Below are 18,158 nucleotides of genomic sequence, written 5' to 3' on the forward strand. Positions count from 1 at the left end.
GAGACCAGAGGGTTGCCCCAATGGGAAGTCATCAAGTTGACTGAACATGCAGTTGAATGAAACTAGAGCTCTAAATTAAGAGTCAAGTCAGAGGTAGTTGCCTAGGGGGAAGTTTTGGATAAGGTAAGATCTGAATTAAAATCTTTGATTTTACTGGCTGCATTGTTTATGCGCTGTGTATAATGAAATGAACTATATGTATATTTTTTCTTTTCGTTGATCAAAGCCAATTACTTTTAACCAAACAAATGAAAAAATACCCTAGTAGAGTGGGCATCATTTTACTAAAAGGTTCATGTAGCTAAGCAGATTTAGCTCTGCTTTTAAATAAATACAGGGAAATGTTTAACCCCTATTGTATGGCCACAAAGCCTGTGCTGATCACACAGAAGCTTGGGAGGGCTGAGGACAAAGCGACGGGCTGCTGGAAACGGCTTGTCTTGAATGTGCTTCTGCACACAGTCCAGCAACAGCAGGGCTTAACAGCAGAGTTTTGTCAAGATTACAACATGAAGGGGAGCATGCTACAAATTCTTACCTCTTGCTAACAAAAAGAAACGAAAAACAAAAAAAAGGAAGAGGACTAAGAAGACTATATAGCTATATGCACAAGGTACTGACTGATTTTCCCTTTTCTATTCCAATTTTACTCAGTAACTTACATAGTTGAGATTTGTGTGCCTTAATATTGGTTATTTTGATTTACTGGAATGGAGTAACATGAGGAAATGGAGTTTATACCTCTGAAGAGGAGAATAAATCTATTCTGTGTAACTTACTGAAATATTTTACTTTAGTTAACAGTCTAGGAATTGAAATCAATGCAGTTATAATTTTTATCCATAGAGGAATGGCATGGCTTTGCAACATGTTAAAGATCAGACAAAATTTATATTCTGTTTTGATTATTATAGTATGTGTAAAATTAAGGCATTGTGCTTACAGATATTAATATAATTTAGGCTGGACTACTTGCTTTAGGAAATGTCTTCCTGAGGAAGTGTGTATGAAAAGTAAGAGTAAGAGAAATGAAAAACTAAACACTTATTTTTGGTGTATTTCCAGGATATTTTTTCCATTATTACTTTGTCAGAATCATCTGGGTTTGAGTACTACCAGAAATAAGATAGATATGACAGAAAGATGGATCACTGCCCTCATCAACCAACAGGGTAGTTTCTCCCTTTCTGAGGGGGCTCCTCATCACTCCTTCCTTCTGAAAGAAGAAATGACATGAGGGTGAATAATGGAGCTCCGCAGCACCGGATTGTATAAAATGTGCTTAAATACACTAAATAAATTCTTTATGTCACAAAGCAAATATTTTTCCAGGTCCCCTAATTTTTTTTTTTATTAAATAACTTTCTGCAGTAAAGTAAAAGGAAACTGAATTATATATATGTTTGTGTATATAGATACATTATTAATTTTAGGAGAAAGCTGCATATTGTCTCATTCTATTGCTTTTTAATGCTACATTGAGAACAGTGTCTTAACTTTTTAAAGAATATTTTGAATGCATTTTATATAAAACCATTTGGCCAATCAGATTATAAGATAAAAATGGAATTTTTGCATTTTTAATTTTTTATATAGTTATGCATTACAATCTATGTATTTTAATTCAAAATTTTACTTCTCTTAAGTCTGTCAGCACTACTAGCAGAAAAGTTTGTAAAACGACAATACTGTGTAAATTTTAGTTCTTTAACAAATTTTTAAAGTAATAAGTACATAGTAAGCATAATGTCGGGTGTGGAAAAGTAAAGTGTGCTTTAAGTTTCCACAATATGCTAGCAGCCAAACTCATGCACAGAAAATCAGAAATACATGTAACAAATTTTAAACCATGTTTCATCTAATCTGTAGACCTATTAAAACCATCTTTTTTGCCCTCCCCTTTGATTTTTCTTTCTTTCTTTCTTTTTTTTTAATTGTGCATTTCGCTCATTATTTTCCTGCAAGGGTACAAATGCTCCTTTCGCTTTGGAAACCAGACATCTGGTTATTAAATTATGGTTTTGGACAGGAAGGTACACACAGGGTTAGAATGAAATGTATGAGACTTTACCTATTCACTTCTGTAAGATCACACCACTGAGCCATTCAAAGTATACTCTTTGTGCATTTAGCATTTTGAATAAGAATGCAACTTAAAAACCATGATATTGCTTCTTTACTTCTTCATTCCGTCTGAGTTGAATTTTGGATGTTCAGGTGTTCTTCTGTACATGATTTATGGAACTCCTCATTGGTATGATTTCCTTGGAGTTGTGAACTTTTGGTAGGCTCCCTCCTAAGAGACTATCAGAGAATATAAATAACATCACAGCAAAAGAATCTGACTGTACACTGTAAATAGGTTGAAGGCACAGATGTCAAGAAGAACTACAGCAAATATTTATTTTTTGAGCAGCATGTGTGTAGTCCAGGCATCAAAAGGGACTGATAATCTAACCATTTCTTACCCAGCAACTGAAAACAGTTGGACTGTAGTACAGTTTCTTTTCTCCCAATAAAACACTGAAAATTGTAATTCCTTATAGTATGTCCCCAATCGTATACTTTATTACATAAACATATTTGCTTCAAAAGATTAAGGGGAACCAAGTGGTAAGGTTTTTCTCCCATCTTTTAATGAGTGTTAGAAGCCTGGGAAGGGTTACCTACAGTGCCAGCAGAGCTATGGTTTTCTGCTATATGTGAGGTCTTACACAAGCAGTCCCTAGGTTTAAGATCATGCCTAACTTTTAAACATAGCTCTTGAGGCTGTTCTTTACTGGTAATAACAGCAAGACAGGGACAAATTCCTGGCATCAGGGTAGGCTAGCTGGCAAGGGCTGGTCTGCCTCTACCTTTTAATGCTTTAGAAAATTAGTCTCACAAAATATACTGTCCGGAATCTACATTTCTCTGAGTACTGTGGTATTCCTGTGACCCTAATACACAGCTGGCGTTTTCAGTTCAGAGTATCCGAAAGAGAGAGAGCTGTTTTGCAGCCCATCAAAGGTATGTTTTTGCAGCCTAATACTTTAAGGCCGTGGCATGTTCTCCAGTGTCATATGGAGACAGGTGTAGTGTGCAACTTGAGGACACAGTGCCTTGCATGGGAGAACAGCGGGACCATCTAGAGTGGAGAATCAAAACTTACAGTCTCACCCATGCTGCCCTTTTGAAGGGTCCCTTGGGCTGGGGCGTTCCCTAAAGTGTGCTCAGATTTTGTCTTGGAGACAGTGAGTTGGTGGACCAGACCAGCTGGGAAGCAGTGTGAATGGCTGGGGTAGATGTAGCCATTACCTTTATATAATAGAACATGCGTGATCATTGCCGTACTCGAGTGTTTTGGTCAATTAGGAGTTGCATTCATGCAGCAGTTCTGAATGCAAGGTCTGTGTTGATTTTGGCTCATCAAGGTCCTGTTGATTTGCAGGCCGCTTTTCCAGCTGGATACAGAGGCGGGGCGGGGGGGGGGGGGGTAGGAAGGGACTGGAGGGCCTGAATAAAGATGAAGGCAATGAAGTGAATTACATAAGTGAATTTCGTCCCAGTAAAATGAATTATATAAACCGAACTCCCAAAGTTAAAAGATTATGTATTCTTTCTAGTGCTTTATTTTGTAAGAGCAACAAGTTGATTTGAAAGAGCATGATGGAGAGCAATTTCTGAGAAGTGCTATTTATTACTGGGAAAAAACAGCTACAAGAGAGTTCTGGTCAACAGAGTTTTGCGAATTGGAAGACCAATTTAACAATAAAAAGACTTTTTCAAGAAATTGTACAATTGCATGATCAATTTGATGGGAAGTTAAACTGATCTTACTGTATCACTGTTGTAAGTTGATATTTTGCAGTCTCCTGTTTTACTTTACAAAAGAGTGCTAATATGCAGTTGTGAGTAAACAATGAGCTGTTATTACTTTTCTACAGATAAAATGTATGCTTTTATGTACAGTGTAGGAAATAACAGGTGCTGCAGTGATATGCTAATCTTGCTATTAGCTTCACTTCATCACTAGTTACCTGAAATAAGGACTGCATATAGTGGCAATCACAGCTGAGTTTGCAGATGAACAACAGGTACTGTAAAATCTGTTTAAAATAGGTGTTTCAAATAACAAAGAGTTAGAGAAAAGAGGAACTGGATGCATAATTCTTGTGAAGAAATAAAGAAGATAGCAGCTGAATTCAAAACAAAACCTCTCTTGCGGTTTCCTCTTTCTTTGTATTGTGTTTTAAATTTGGGGGAAGGGGGGTTAGGTTGAGGGAGGGGGTCATCTGCAGGCTTTTCCTGCAGTGGAGACTTGCTGTCAGCTGCTGTGACCTCTTCCAGCAGATGTCTGTTTTGAAGCTTGGGCATCTGTATCCCAAAGAGCACTGAAGTGCTTGGTCCTGAGGAGACAGAGGTACTTGGTGGGCCTTAAGTGAGGTTACTGAAGGTTAGAAAGATATGGTTAGGCTTTCCTATTGGCTTGTTGAAGCTTTGCGAAGCACTGCCAGTTTTTCACTGATGATAACAGCAAACCTGGATAACTATATGGGTGATCTGGTCTGATCTGATACGATCAGCTATATTATTTTGGAGAGCTAAATGCAAAACATGATTTTTAAAATCTAAGGAGCTTTTTTTTGTTCCTAATGCTTCTTATTTTTTTCTTCAACCCAATGTACATAAATTAGTTCCTATTAAAGTACCTTTCTACTTCTTTTAACTGAATTTAGCATTGAAGGTATATCAAGACGTATCTGATGTATTTGTTGTAGTTTAACGGTGAATGTAATTATTGGCCTCTATAAATATTTCAGCTTGTATATAATTTTTTTTCTAGGCAAGGCAGTAACATAAAGACCTGTCATACAAGGGATAAGAAAAGAAAGTAAAAACATATACCATCTTGCTCTGAAGTTACTTGTGCAAAGGTAAGATATTTTTTCTCCTTAAATTTAAATTTCCTATGGTAACTGGGAAAAAAACCCCATACTACTGGCATTAAGTTTCTGTCTGTTAAATTTCTATTTTTCTATTCAGTTTCTATTAAGTGCTATCAGGGTAGTCATATAACACCTTCTGCATTTACCTGCATTTCCATGTTTGTTTAAGTTAACAGTTTGTGATTAATATAATTTTTTAAATGTCAACTCAGCTTTTAACTGAAGGACTCATATCAAATATGTTAACTAGAAAAACAACTAAAAGTATTCCATAGCTTCACATAATTGATGGTAGGCTTAATCATCTCTGATGTTTCTTGCTGGAGATAACAGGAGGATAAGTCAACTAGTAAAAAAGTGATTCTGGAAAAATGGACTTAGATGGAAATTGAGATATTTTTGTACCGAAAAATAGAAGTTTTTTCTTCTAGCATAGATCATAGACTTGATGATGGAGACATTCTGAATTCTTCACTTTCATGGTTTAGGTCCTAAGGTTAAAATGTTAGGTTTTGAAGTTTTGAAGTAAGCTTTGATTTTTCTTTTTTCAGTCCTCCTCCAACCTCTCCCTGCTCTTGTATTTGAACTGTGTAAGTCTTTCAGCGTAAAAACAGATAGCCTTACTTGAATTAGTAGTAACTGCTGTGAATAGTCATCTGTGTTTTAAAATCTGATTTTTTTTTTTTTGAATGAAATATCTGATTTGGGGGTCTTGAATACAGTACTGTATACAGTCTACTAGAACAGACCTTTTTTATCTTTTATAGTCTGTAGGCGTGGATAGCTGCACAGTGTTTTATCCCTCATTTACGTGTTCAAGCAGACAGAGCAAGCGAAAACATCAATAACGTGTTTAATAGAGAGAGGGAGAAGATGGGCACTGAAATGTTTTGACTTCAGAACTGTATGCTGACAATGTTACTAAAAGTAACATTTAGTTCATTCCCTCCCTGCAAATAAGATTTTTAAGCCCTTCAGTGACCTCTTCTGAAATGGTTCTTGTGTTAGCCACTCAGGAGTTAAATGTAGCTCTGGATAAAGAGGACTGTTACTGTAAGGTTTTTAAACTAGACTGCTCTGAAAAAAAAGATGACCATTGAAGATTCTGAAAGACTTTTTGGATGGTAATCAAGTTAAGGAAGCTCTGAGTTTCTTTGGCTTTGCTGCTGGCTGCTTTCACTCACCAGGATCCTGGCACCCTATCACTGTGCTCTCATTGCCTCCATAGCTCCAGTTTTCCTGTCAGGGAATGCCACCATACAATAGATCCCCTGGGGTTACTTGGATGAGTGACAACCAGCCAGCTCCAAAGTGACAAGTGTTTGAATGTCTAATTGGGTCAGTGCGCAGGTGCCTGCTCCTCATGAGTGAGATGTTCTGACTTTTCTCTGTGACATTCTTTTGGTTCCTCTCATTTTTCCTACAGTTGTAAAACAAAACTGTCAATACGTTGATGCAAGAGAACAGACATCATGAAGGAAGGATGATGATTTCCCATTAGCTTGTTTTGGATAAACTAGCTCTACCACTTGAGTACTAACTGGAAGAGAGGCAAAAAAATCTATTCAAGTGATGGATGTTTGCTGATATAAATGAACATTGTAATAGACAATGAAGTGATTTATTTGACTAGTGAAAACAAATACGTTGTCTTAATCTCTATGTTAGGTAGTTCTCATACTGGTTAGACCTAGAGACTTGGGCATCAGTAAATGTACGGGAGAGAAAAAGAACTTGTTTTCTTGTATCTGCACAATGAGGCTTTTCCTAAGTCTAATAAACAACTTGCTGTCATAGAGTGAAGTCAAATGTAGGCAATTGATGATCAAGGGAACAGTTTTATCTTATTGAAGGTTTGGTCTGTGCAGAGAAAACAACTGACATAAGTCCATGGTCCATATTACTGAAATCTAGTTGGTCTCCTTTTGTCTCTTCCTCAGAGAACCATACTTGGTGTTGGAGAGGGTGTCTGGACATCATCTAGTCCAACACTTCCCTGCTCAAAGCAGTTCAACTAGAGCAGCTTGCTGTTTGGACAACTGATTCAAGTGCTTGACTACCCTTACAGTAGAAGAGTGCTTTCTTTTCTTCTTTTTTCTTTTAATCTTGTGCCGGTTGCCACTTGCCCTGTCATGAGGCACCACCAAGAAATGTTGTTTACCCTGCTCCATCAGATATTTATACACATTGATAAGATCTCCCTGAGCCTTCTCTTTTCCAGGCCAGAGACCCAGTTCTTTCAGTCTCACCACATATGTCAGATGCTCCAATCCCTTAATCATCTTTGCAGTCCTTCACTGGACTCACTCTAGGATGCTTATGTTTTGCTTGTACTGAGGAGCCCATGTGTGCAGCAGTGCTGAGTAGAGGGGGAGGATCATCTCCCTTGACCTGCTGCTGGCAACATTTTTCCTAATGCAGCCCAAGATGCTATTGACCTTCCTTGCTGCAAGGGTGCACTGCTGGCTCATGGTCTACTTGGAGTCCATCAGGACCCCTAGCCGCTTTCCTGCAGAGCTGCTTTCCAGCTGGTCGTCCCCATCCAGTACTGTTGCCTGGGGTTATTCCTCTCTGTGTCCAGAATTTCGTATTTCCTTTTGTTGAACTTCATTAAATTCCTCCTGGCTTATTACTCAGCTTTTCGAGATCCCTCTGAATGCCAGTGCAGCCAGCTGGTGTATCAGCCAGTCCTTCTGGTTTGTGTCATCAGCAGACTTGCTGAGGGGTGCACTTTGTCTCATCTTCTAGGTCGTTAATGAAGTGGTTAAACAGTACTGGCTCCAGTATTGATCTCTGGGATACACCAGCAGTGACCTTCCTCCAGCTGGACTTCATGCTGATCATAACCCTTTGAGCCAGCAGTTCAGCTAGATTTCAGCCTATGTCACTGTGCATTTGTCTAGTCTACTTCATCAGTTTGTCAATGGGGATTTTATGGGAGACAGTGTCAAAAGCCTTGCAAAAGTCAAGGTAAACAACATCTGCTGCTCTCCTGTTATCCACAGGCCATCATTAGCTGGTCTGTTCTGCTCAGAGTGTCTCAGTCCCAGCAGGTGCCACTGGCAGGGTTGCTCCGTAAAATCAGTGTCTCCCCAGTTCAAGGTTTGTTTGAAGCAATGTTGTCGGTTTTGCTTTGGCTCACTTGCAAGTGTGTTTCTAAAATAATGCTTTTTTAATGGTGTATATTTAAAAGTGTGAAAAGTAGTCATTTGAACATTGTCAAGTTTGAAAGCATTCTGAGTGGTGTGAAGTCAGCAACATAGCTATTGTTTATGTTTCTACCTTGCTATCCTTATTAATAAAAAGACCTGCTGACAGAAGTGAAAAATAAAGACAGAAAAAGATTTGACACGGTGTCTTACAGCTGTTTGCTCTAAGATTAATAGAGTGAAGAAAGAAAACTTGTAATTAGTAGGAGGAATTACAATAATAAGAGTAATAGAAGTACAGTTTTTCAAATTTACACTATTCCTTCTAAAACTTTGTGAAAAATGTCCTCATTCTAACAGGGCTGGCTTATCATCTAGTTAAATTTAGGAAACTTGACATGATAAGTCATCTGGAAAAGAGAAGCATATTTCAGTAATGTATAGTTTCTTAACATCAGCAAAGAGAGGATGAAAAAGGTTTCTTATTCAAGAATGTAAATGTAAGTATTTTTAAGTGACAGAAATTCCCTCTAGAAATCAGAGACATTTCTAATGGATTTGAAAATTGAAGGCTCTAGAAAGGGAACACTGCGAGCTTCTTTTGTGGAAAAGCATGAATTTATTTATGGTAAAAATATCTCTCAAAGCTTTTGTTTAGTGATAATAAACTGAAGTGTTTCACAAATTCATTTAGAACTGAAGAGAGTTTTAAACAGAAGTAGTTGTAGCTTATTAGGGATCACAGCCACTCTAGTTCTTCTAAAGCCTGCCCAAATGTAGGAAGTGTGTGGTTTCCAGGATAATTGTAGTGTTCGTATAAAATGTTTGTTTCTGCCCAGCTTTTTTTCTCACTTTACGGTCTCTGATTTTCTCATATGTAAACTGGTTAGATTAAATGCACATCTTTCTTCAGATGTTCTTTTTTTAGCAAGGTATTTTTTAGTGTCATGAAAAGGGACAGTATGTAAGGAAAACATATAATCCTCAGTTTCTCAGTTACTGATGCATAACTTTTTTTCACAAGAACTTTTGTTGATGACTTAGGAGCGTCACAAAACCACAACACCGAACTGCCACAACTTCTCAAATATGATGGATAGTGGCTTAGAAACTTCATCTGCCTGTTCCCTCAGGACCTGCAGATGCATCTCAACTGGTCCCATGGACTTTTGCACTTTCAGGTTCCTTAGATGATCTCAGCCTGCTCTTCTCCTACAGTGGGCAGTTCTTCACTCTACTTTGCCTCCTATGACTTGGGCAGTGTGGCTAGAGCACTTTCTGGTGAAGTCTGAGGCAAAAAGTCAGAGTACCTCAGCCTGCTCCATATCTCAGGTAACCAGGTCTGCATTTCCTTCCAGAGAGGGCCCACGTTTTTGCCTAGTATTCTTTTTTTATGCCCAACGTACCTATAGAAGCTTTTTTTTTTTTTTTTTTTGCTGCCCTGGACATCCCTGGCAGATTTAATTCTGTCAGGACCTTAGGTTTCCTAACCTGATACCTGGCTACTCGGACAGTTTGTCTATATTCCTCCCAGGCTACCCATCCTTGCTTCCTTTTTGTGTTTGAGTTTTCCCAGGAGCTGCTTGTTCATCTCTGCAGGCCTCCTGGTGTTTTTGCCTGACTTCCGCTTTATTGGAATGCATTGCACCTGAGCTTGGAGGAGGTGATCACTGAATATTAACCAGCTGTTTTGGGCCCCTCTTCCTTCCAGGGCTTTATCCCATGGTGCTCTACCAAGCAGACCCCCGGAGGAGCCAAAGTCTGCTCTCCAGAAGTCCAGGGCAGAGAGCTTGCTAAATACCCTCCTTACTTCCCTAAGGATCTTGAACTCCACCATTTCACAGTCACAGCAGCCAAGGCTGCCCTTGAGCTCCACATTCCCCACCACCCCCTCCTTGTTGAGAGAACAAGGTCCAGTATAGCACCTCTCCTTGTTGGCTCATCTATCACTTGCAGAAGGAATCATCCACGCATTCTGGGAACCTCCTGGATTGCTTATGCTCTGCTGTGTTGTCCTTCCAACAGATATCAGGGTGGTTAAAGTCCTCCGTGGGTACCAGGGCTTGTGAATGTGAGGCTGGTCCTATCTGTTTATAGAGGATCTCATCTGCTTGGTCTTCCTAGTCAGGTGGCCTGTAGCAGACCCTCACTATAATGTCCCTGCTCTCCCTTTAATCCTGACCCATAAGCTGTTGGTTGGCTCCTCATCTGTCTGCAAGCGGAGCTCCACGCACTCCAGCTGATTATTGACATAGAGGGCAACACCAGCTCCTTGTCTACCCTGCCTGTCCTTCTTAAAAAGCCTGTATCCCTCCACTCCAACACTCCAGTCATAGGAGCCATCCCATCACCTCTCTGTGATGCCAATAAGATCATAACCCTGCAGGTGTGCGCATGTCTCTGACTCCTCCTGCTTTTCCCCCATATGATGTGTGTTTGCATAGTCTCATTTAAGTTGGTGCCCCAATGAGTCTGACTTACTGACTGGTGTGGCTGGAATTCCTTTGTGCTGCTCTTCAGGTGCTCTCCTGACCTGTGATCCTTCCCTAGGCTCTAAGCATCTACTGCTGGCACTGGCATCAAACTGGTAGGAAGTGGGATGGATTGATGTTCCCCTCTCCCAGCAACTTTAGTTTAAAGTCCTCTTCACCAGCTTGGCAAGCCTATGACCAAAGATGCTCTTCCCCTTCTCTGACAGTCAGACCCTATCAGCCCCTAGCAGACCAGGTATCTTAAAGTGAGTTCCATGGTCTAAATAGCTGAACCCCTTGCTGTGGCACCATTCCTGTAACCATTTGTTGAATTGCCAGATTCTACTGGCTCTTTCAAACTCCTTCCCTTTGACCGGGAGGACTGATGAAAAAGCTACCTGCACTCCAGAATCCCTTACTGCTGCTCTCGGGACTCTGTAATCCTTCTTGATACTCCTCAGGCTGCTCCTGGCTGTATAACTGGTGCCCACGTGAAACAACAGCAGTGAATAATAGTCAGTGGACTCTACAAGGCTTGGTAGTCTATTGGTGGCATCTCTGATATGAGCTGCCAGTAAGCAGTACACCTCTCTATAGAGTGTGCCAAGTCAGCAAATGGGTACCTCTATACCTCTCAGAAGACAGTCACTCGTTGCTTTTTCTTAGCTGAAAATGTTTTGACTCTTGTAACAAAATGCATGATTGCAGGATCACAGAGTGGTTGAGGTTGGAAGGCACCTCTGGAGGTCATCTGGTCCAATCCCCCTGCTCAAGCAGGGGCACCCTGGGCTAGTTGCCCAGGACCATGTCCAGATGACTTTTTAATATCTCCAAGGATGGAGACTCCACAACCTCCCTGGGCAACCTGTGCCAGTGCTCACTCACCCTCACAGTAAAAAAGTGTTTCCTGACGTTTAGAGGGAACCTCCTGGGTTTCAGTTTGTTTGTGCCTGAGTGATCTCATTACACCCAAAAGATCTCAAAGCTTTGCTTTCCAGACATCCATGATGGCACCTTTTCTGTCTCTCAAAGCTAGATTTTTAGGAGTGCTTGTAGTTCAAGGTTTTATTTGGAAGTGTTATACTGTTGAGTGTACAAACTGGGAAAAAATTCACATACTATATGTTCTTCTTTAATATTTGGGCCAGATCCAGTAGTAAGAAAGCTGTCCTGAACTTGGAAACACTTCACCACTCAAAATTTATTTTTTTGGAAACTTGGGAAGTATTCTTTTTCTGGATCAGTAAGAGGAGCAATTTAAACTATTTTAAATATTGGTGAAGTCAATTTTAAAATTGGTACAATCAAACACCTATTATGAGTATGTTACTAGATAGAAACAAAAGCCAAGATAAGGCACTTTTTTTAACACAAATGCTATTTTATTTTTTTAGTTTAAAGTTTCCCAGTTGTTGACAGTATTCCCTCTTGCTGATACTGCTTTAGTTACAGAACAGCAATTAGATTCCAATCTAGTTTTCTCTCAGTTAATACATTAACACCAGCTTGTGCATATCTTTGTTTTATAAAGAAAGATGGAGAGGGAGATAGGGGAGATGTAATGAAACAGTAAAGGTTACCATAAACCATTTTTACAAATCTGACAGAATAAAGGAAATGCTTAAATTGACTAATATTATACAAAATTTTTGAGGTCCAGCTGAAGAATTTTTTTTACGTGAGTGCATATAACTTTCACTTGTGACTTAAGTCCTTCTGAAGTTGGAAGGCAGTGAGGTTTATATGCTTTTGTTAATAACTTTTCCCCTCATAACATAATACCGCCTCGATAAAAGCTTAGATGAAACTTGTAAGCGTGCTTTTACTTATTGCAGCTCCTCTGTATGGCAAATATATATAATTTGATCTTTAAAGACTTTTCAATTTATGCAGTGCGATAATAAAATAGTTTCAGTTTTGAGGTCTTCTAGTGGACCTCGAAGTCATCCAGCCCAACCTCCTGTTCAAAGCAAGGCAAACTTTACAGTGAGAGCGGATGTTTGGGGTTTTGTCCCATTTAGTTTTAAAAATCTCCAGGAGTGGAGATTCTACGGCCTCCTCAGGCAACTTAGTATGTCCTTAACTGCTCTCCTTGGAGAATTTTTTAAGTCTAATTGAACTTTTCCTTGCTGTAACTTGTGACTACCGCCTCTTGGCTTCTTGTAGTGCACCTTGAGGAAGTCTGAGTGTGTCTTTTCTGCAACCCGCCTTCCACTGTGACTTTAGACATTGCTGTTGAGAATGTACAAAACCATTAGCACTGCCCTGACTCAGTACTTTATAAATGACTAAGATACTGTTGGAAAGCATTGTGCTTGTTTAAAGTCTGATTTTGCTAAATATTTTATGGAGCATGTTAACATGAGAAACGGGCAAATAAACATGGTACTGAAAAAGACTTCAGCATTGTACCAACGCCTTTTGTAACAAAATCCCAGAATACATCTTTCTTTCCTGGGTCTGTCATGTGGCAGGCTTGGAAATGCTGAGTTTTTTATAGAATAGTTTTCCAGCATGTAAGTTCCTGCTCACATTTTCAGGAGTGAGTAGTAATAAACACAGAAGCTGAAACAAAGGACATAATCGAGATTTTGGAAAAACTTGTGATACTGTATGACACAAAAGATGAGGTTACAAAATCAGTTAGGAAAAGACCTCTGGAATGGATTACAGCAGGATATAAGAGACAAAGGATAACAGTTCAACGTGCAGTGTCTTTCATTTCTGAGCCATGCTATATTATATATGAGTTTTGGTATAGTATGTAAACCTGTAGAAGTCAGATAAATAAGTGGTAATGTGTTCAATGTACACGGTTTTTGCTTTCTATTCAAGACAAATCTACCACAGTGATTCTTTTTAATGAACCTTATGCTTGCAAGGGAGGGATAGATGCCAAAGGTTTTTCCAGCAAGAAAAGTTGGAGTTTATTAATTCTCTTTACTGTGAGCAGCACATATTATGTATGTGTGTGTGGAAGAGCGAGAGAGATGTAATTTTGAAACCACAAGATTTCTGTGAATGTAAGACAGTTTCTTCCTTCTCAGTACCAGTAGAGAATTGAAAACTCAATCAGTAATGGATCAGAGGACCTCCCTGACTTTCATGTTCTTTCTGTGTCTCTCTTCCTGTCTATTTTCCTTCCTGTCTGTCTTTACCAGACATAAGAGGTGCCTCTTTCTTTTGTAGGCCTACAAAGTGTCCCTTGGGTCACTTCCGAATCTCATTGATTTCACATCGTCAGAAATGATCAAAAGCTTACCAAGCTTCCACCCTCTCACTCCTACTACTCTGTACCTGTTTTACTCAAGAGTTTTTTTTCAGGTTGGTTCAACAGGACACAAGAGACCTTGCCAACTTTGTAGACAATACTGTGACTATGGCATTGAGGTATTCATAGTGACCAGAAAACATCTGGGTAATGCCTTAAAAAAAAAAAAAAAAAAAAAAAAAAAAAAGTACATGCTATGTTAGGAAATTATTGTGAGAGAGATACAGAGATAAATTTAGAGAGGACGAGAAATGCAAAAAAATTGTAATGAAGGAAGGGGTGGTATTTGTCTGCACAAAGAATGCTGGTTTTTTTCAGAGATGTTAACTGAGGTTAAAATATCTAACCCATATAAGAAAACCAGTTCTTTAAATTAACACTTCTGGGATGATAATTAAAAAAACATGACTTCCAGACTTGAAATTGCATTGCTTAGTTTTACTGTCAGAAACCCAAGCAGACACTGTACAGAATCCCAGGATTAAATGTGGATGTGTCCACATGGGCCATCAGGTCATGTAACTATTACATTAGAGTGAGTCCACTTCTGGGTGGAAGACTAAGAGAATTTGCTAACAATTTGAACCTTAAACCTTAATGTAAAATTTAAAATACAATTAAATCCAGTATTGTGTGTGTTTTTGGTTTTTTTTTTTTTAAATACAGCTTTCAATAGTGTCATAACTTTGAAGGTAAATACTTTTTTCTAGGCTGTAACTTAAGACGCACTTTCTTTATCTCTGTTCTTCTTTATCCTATAGATATACATATATTTCAGCATTTAAAAAAATTAAAAAGAATTCAAATACAAAGATCTGGGGAGTATACACAGATTGGAGCTTTGAAAATATTTTTCATTTCCATTGTTTCTCCTAAATAATTTACACGCTTTACAAATCTTTTAATGTCTGCTGCTCTATTTTTTGTCCTTTTCTAGCTGCTGTGTTGCTAGGACATGCTCAAGTATGTGAAAGGTTACAAAGCATTGAATGGGAGAAGCCTCTCAGTGAAGTAGGAAAAGCAGTAGAAAATAAATTTTCTGAAGATCCTGAAAAAACATGAGAAATAATAGTTGAGCTATTGAAGTAATACCTTCAGTATGAATTTGCATGCAAAAAGCTTATTTTTAATTAAAAATTAAATAATGCAGTTGAGGTTAGCCCTTCATTATAATGTATTCCAACACCCTTAACAGGCCCGAGTATATGGTGTTTACAAATATTTATTTTTCTGAGTTGACGATTTTAAAAGTGTTCACTAAAATATTCATAATAAAATGTGTCATGAGTGATTAACAGTCTGAATTCTAGTGTAAACACTTTGTTTTGCAAAACAGTTGTTTAAAAACAACAAAAATAAAATACATTATTCGTACCATGCTAGGTGTTACTGCAATTCAGTGTTACCTCAGTTTGTGTTTTCCTGACAGATAACAGATTTTGCAGAACTGCATGAGGTACATAGTTTACAATATTGTGAAATGATGTCAGTGCTTTTAGGATTTTTACTACAATTATATGGCATTTTCTTTAAAAATAAATTACTCCTTTTTAATCTTCATGTTTCCTATCTTGCAAGAATTTTGAGTCTTTTTGCTTTATTATGTTTTTTTTTTAATTTTGAGAATGTTTGAAACTAAGAATTTAAAATTGTTTCAGTTACTAAAAAAATATTTTAGTAACTTAAGGCTCCTCTCCACTGTATTTCTTCTGTTTTGTCATCATTTGAACCTTGCCAACTTGAAATACATGGTAAGTAGTCAATTTGGAGGATCTGCCTAGTATGAAAGGATTATGTAAGAGAGGCTAAATTACTGTAGAAGTTTAAATTGTCTAAGAAACACATTTTCAAATATGAAACATTTTCAAATTTGAGTTGTAGGGCTTATGTAGCTAGATCACTAATTATCTGAGTAGATATACCAGTTCTCAGAAGTGTTGCTCCAACGTAGCTTTAGATTGTCTTTGAGAACTGCCATCTAATTATGTGGCTGTATTTTGCTCAGTGAACTTCGTCCAGTCAAATAGTGATTTTTATGGCTGGAGGCTTGTGGAGCAAATCTGCCTTCCTCGCTGACTGTGGAAAGATGAATTAAGTATTACAGGCGGGAGTCTCTCAGGGCTGGTTTACAACTTGAAAGTTTTGTTGGCAATTTACCGGGCATTTAAATTCTCAGGAAGTACTTCAAAGGAAAATGGATGTTTGGTTGGCAGGAATGGATGTTTTCCAGCTGTAGAAAAGAGAAAAAACGTTGCATGGAAGATTTAAACTCTGCGGGTATTTTTTAAATAACAGACTCTTGTATCTTCTTACTAGTTTAAGTTTGTTCAGACAAGTTTCTCCAGTCCTCTACATGAAATGGTAGCTCTCAGGCCACACAGGTTTTGAAGGTATCAAAGCTCCTTTCTATCTAGAACAGCAGTCTGCAGAAGGACAGCGTGCTTCCACCCATTAATGTCTTTGAAGCAGTTCTAAAACTCATGCGATAGAGCCTTATCTTGAATGATGATACAGAATAACATGCAGCAACTGTTCTTCCAAATGAGTCGCATGCTTAAAGGATAGTATTAGTTGCCTTGGACTGTTTGCAGAGCCCGAGAGAATCAGACAGCTTTGGTTCATGCAAAGTAAATGGATTAATTTTCTTACAGTATGTTTTAACATTTTTCCCACTATACTTCTCTATGTATCTTTGATTCAAGTAGCACAGTGTTTGCTTTTGAAAGGGTAAAGACAGTATTGTGTTCTTTTTGGGACTTTGGGATGGTCACCGGAACAATGAAGTGGTTGAGGAACGTGGAAAGTATAAGCGTTTTAGATGCAGCACTTTGGATCTTTGCTTAGTGAAATATTGATGAATTCAATTAGTTGATGCAAAACACTGGAAAGACACTAAATATTCCCGCAGCCTGCAGATGTTAAAAGTGGTTGTGGGATTTAATGGGAACCATAAAAGTTATTTTTCTGTGTTAACAATTGAATCTTGTTTCTTTCCTTAACAGAGTTCCACTGTATCTAGTGTGAAATACAGTTGTGATTCTCAGCATTTTCACATGCATGTTGCTGTCAGTTTTTAACTTACTTTATAAGTAAGTTTTTTAAGCTGAAGCTTTTGTAAAATCAGTTTGCTAACTACAGAAGTATGCTTTGTTTAGTCAGTTGAAAATTAACACAAGTTTAGAAAAGCTGATGGGGCATTTTGTTTGGCTCATTTTTTGGCACTGATGCAAAAAAAAAAAAAAAGTGATCAGTAACTCAAGCTTCAACTATAAGGAAGTAGAATCCACACCTGTTCTTTTTAAAACCCAAGTAGTCCTGTCAAGGTGTTTGACGCTTGTTCACTGGTCTCCCAAAAGTAAGTTACTAAAAGGATTTTGAGAGCTTGATTCTTCATACTGCTGTTGCAAAATGCTAATGCGGGTAGCCTGTGTGAAGTTGCAGGAGCACTGATAAGTAGGAAGTAAAACTGGGAATGGTATTTGGCTCATATATTCTATTGAAACAATCATATTAAAGGCTTACAAAATACAAGTGTATTATACTGGCTGAAACAGTCATCACCGTCCTTGTGTTTTCCCGGCATTAGTGCAACACTTAGATAATGCATTTTGAAACTGAAATGAGATCCATTGATTAATTTAAAGCTGTGTCTTTGGAGGAGCTGGAAAGGATTTAAGTAATTGCATTTTGATATGGAGAGCTTTACTTCAGTGCTTAAAAGGGAAAGAGACACAAAAAGCTTCCTCTTTGAAAGTTTATTGTGCCATATCAAACTGAATAAAGATCTTTTTTCATTGATGTAACTGTTTGTTTTATGTAAGGTCCAAGGAGAAAGCTTAGTTTTATTCGTCTCACAAACACACTATAGGAGGGTCTACTTTTTACCAAGCAGGACAGAGCACTCTTAAGGATCAGAAATAGCTTCTACAAAACAACAACTCTACTGTCAGAGTATTGGGTTCCTATTAGAGAGCAGCCCTACACAGAAGATACCTAGATTTTGGAAGACCATATACTGCTGTTACTTCTTTGCTGTGTGTACTCTGTAAAGGCAGTTGCTTATCTATTCTTGACTGCACAATGGCCCAGCTTCAGGAGAAATGTAGACTCCTGAGTGTCTCGTGGTTATGGCCTTTTGCTAACTTAGCCCTGAACTGGAAAAAGCCTAGCATACAGGTTTTCTCCTACTCCACAGTTGCATTACCACAGTACTGCACAAAGCATTACTGCATCCTTCTTCCATACTCAGAGTCATGGTATGGTCTCATCACTGCACAGCATGTTTTCAGCTCTGATTTCTGGTTTCGTGCTGATATAACAGTGCTTTGAACTCTCAGCA

The 18,158-nt window shown here is 38.4% G+C and overlaps 1 protein-coding gene across 21 annotated transcripts in view; it reads left to right on the forward strand.

Moving 5' to 3' along the window:
* The window catches only part of NRCAM (neuronal cell adhesion molecule), a 157,651-nt gene that overhangs the window by 47,452 nt on the left and 92,041 nt on the right, over positions 1-18,158 (forward strand). For 20 of the 21 annotated variants that reach the window (XM_086747872.1, XM_086747927.1, XM_086747978.1 and 17 more), the window contains exon 2: positions 4,826-4,916. The gene's annotated coding sequence lies outside the window, so the exon portion shown is untranslated. Of the gene's footprint in view, positions 1-481; positions 614-4,825; positions 4,917-18,158 lie in introns of those variants that run through there. The other variant, XM_086747853.1, reaches the window with a different exon arrangement.

Source organism: Chlamydotis macqueenii, chromosome 1 (genome assembly GCF_036417535.1).
Source record: "Chlamydotis macqueenii isolate bChlMac1 chromosome 1, bChlMac1.mat, whole genome shotgun sequence".
Lineage (NCBI taxonomy): Eukaryota > Metazoa > Chordata > Aves > Otidiformes > Otididae > Chlamydotis > Chlamydotis macqueenii.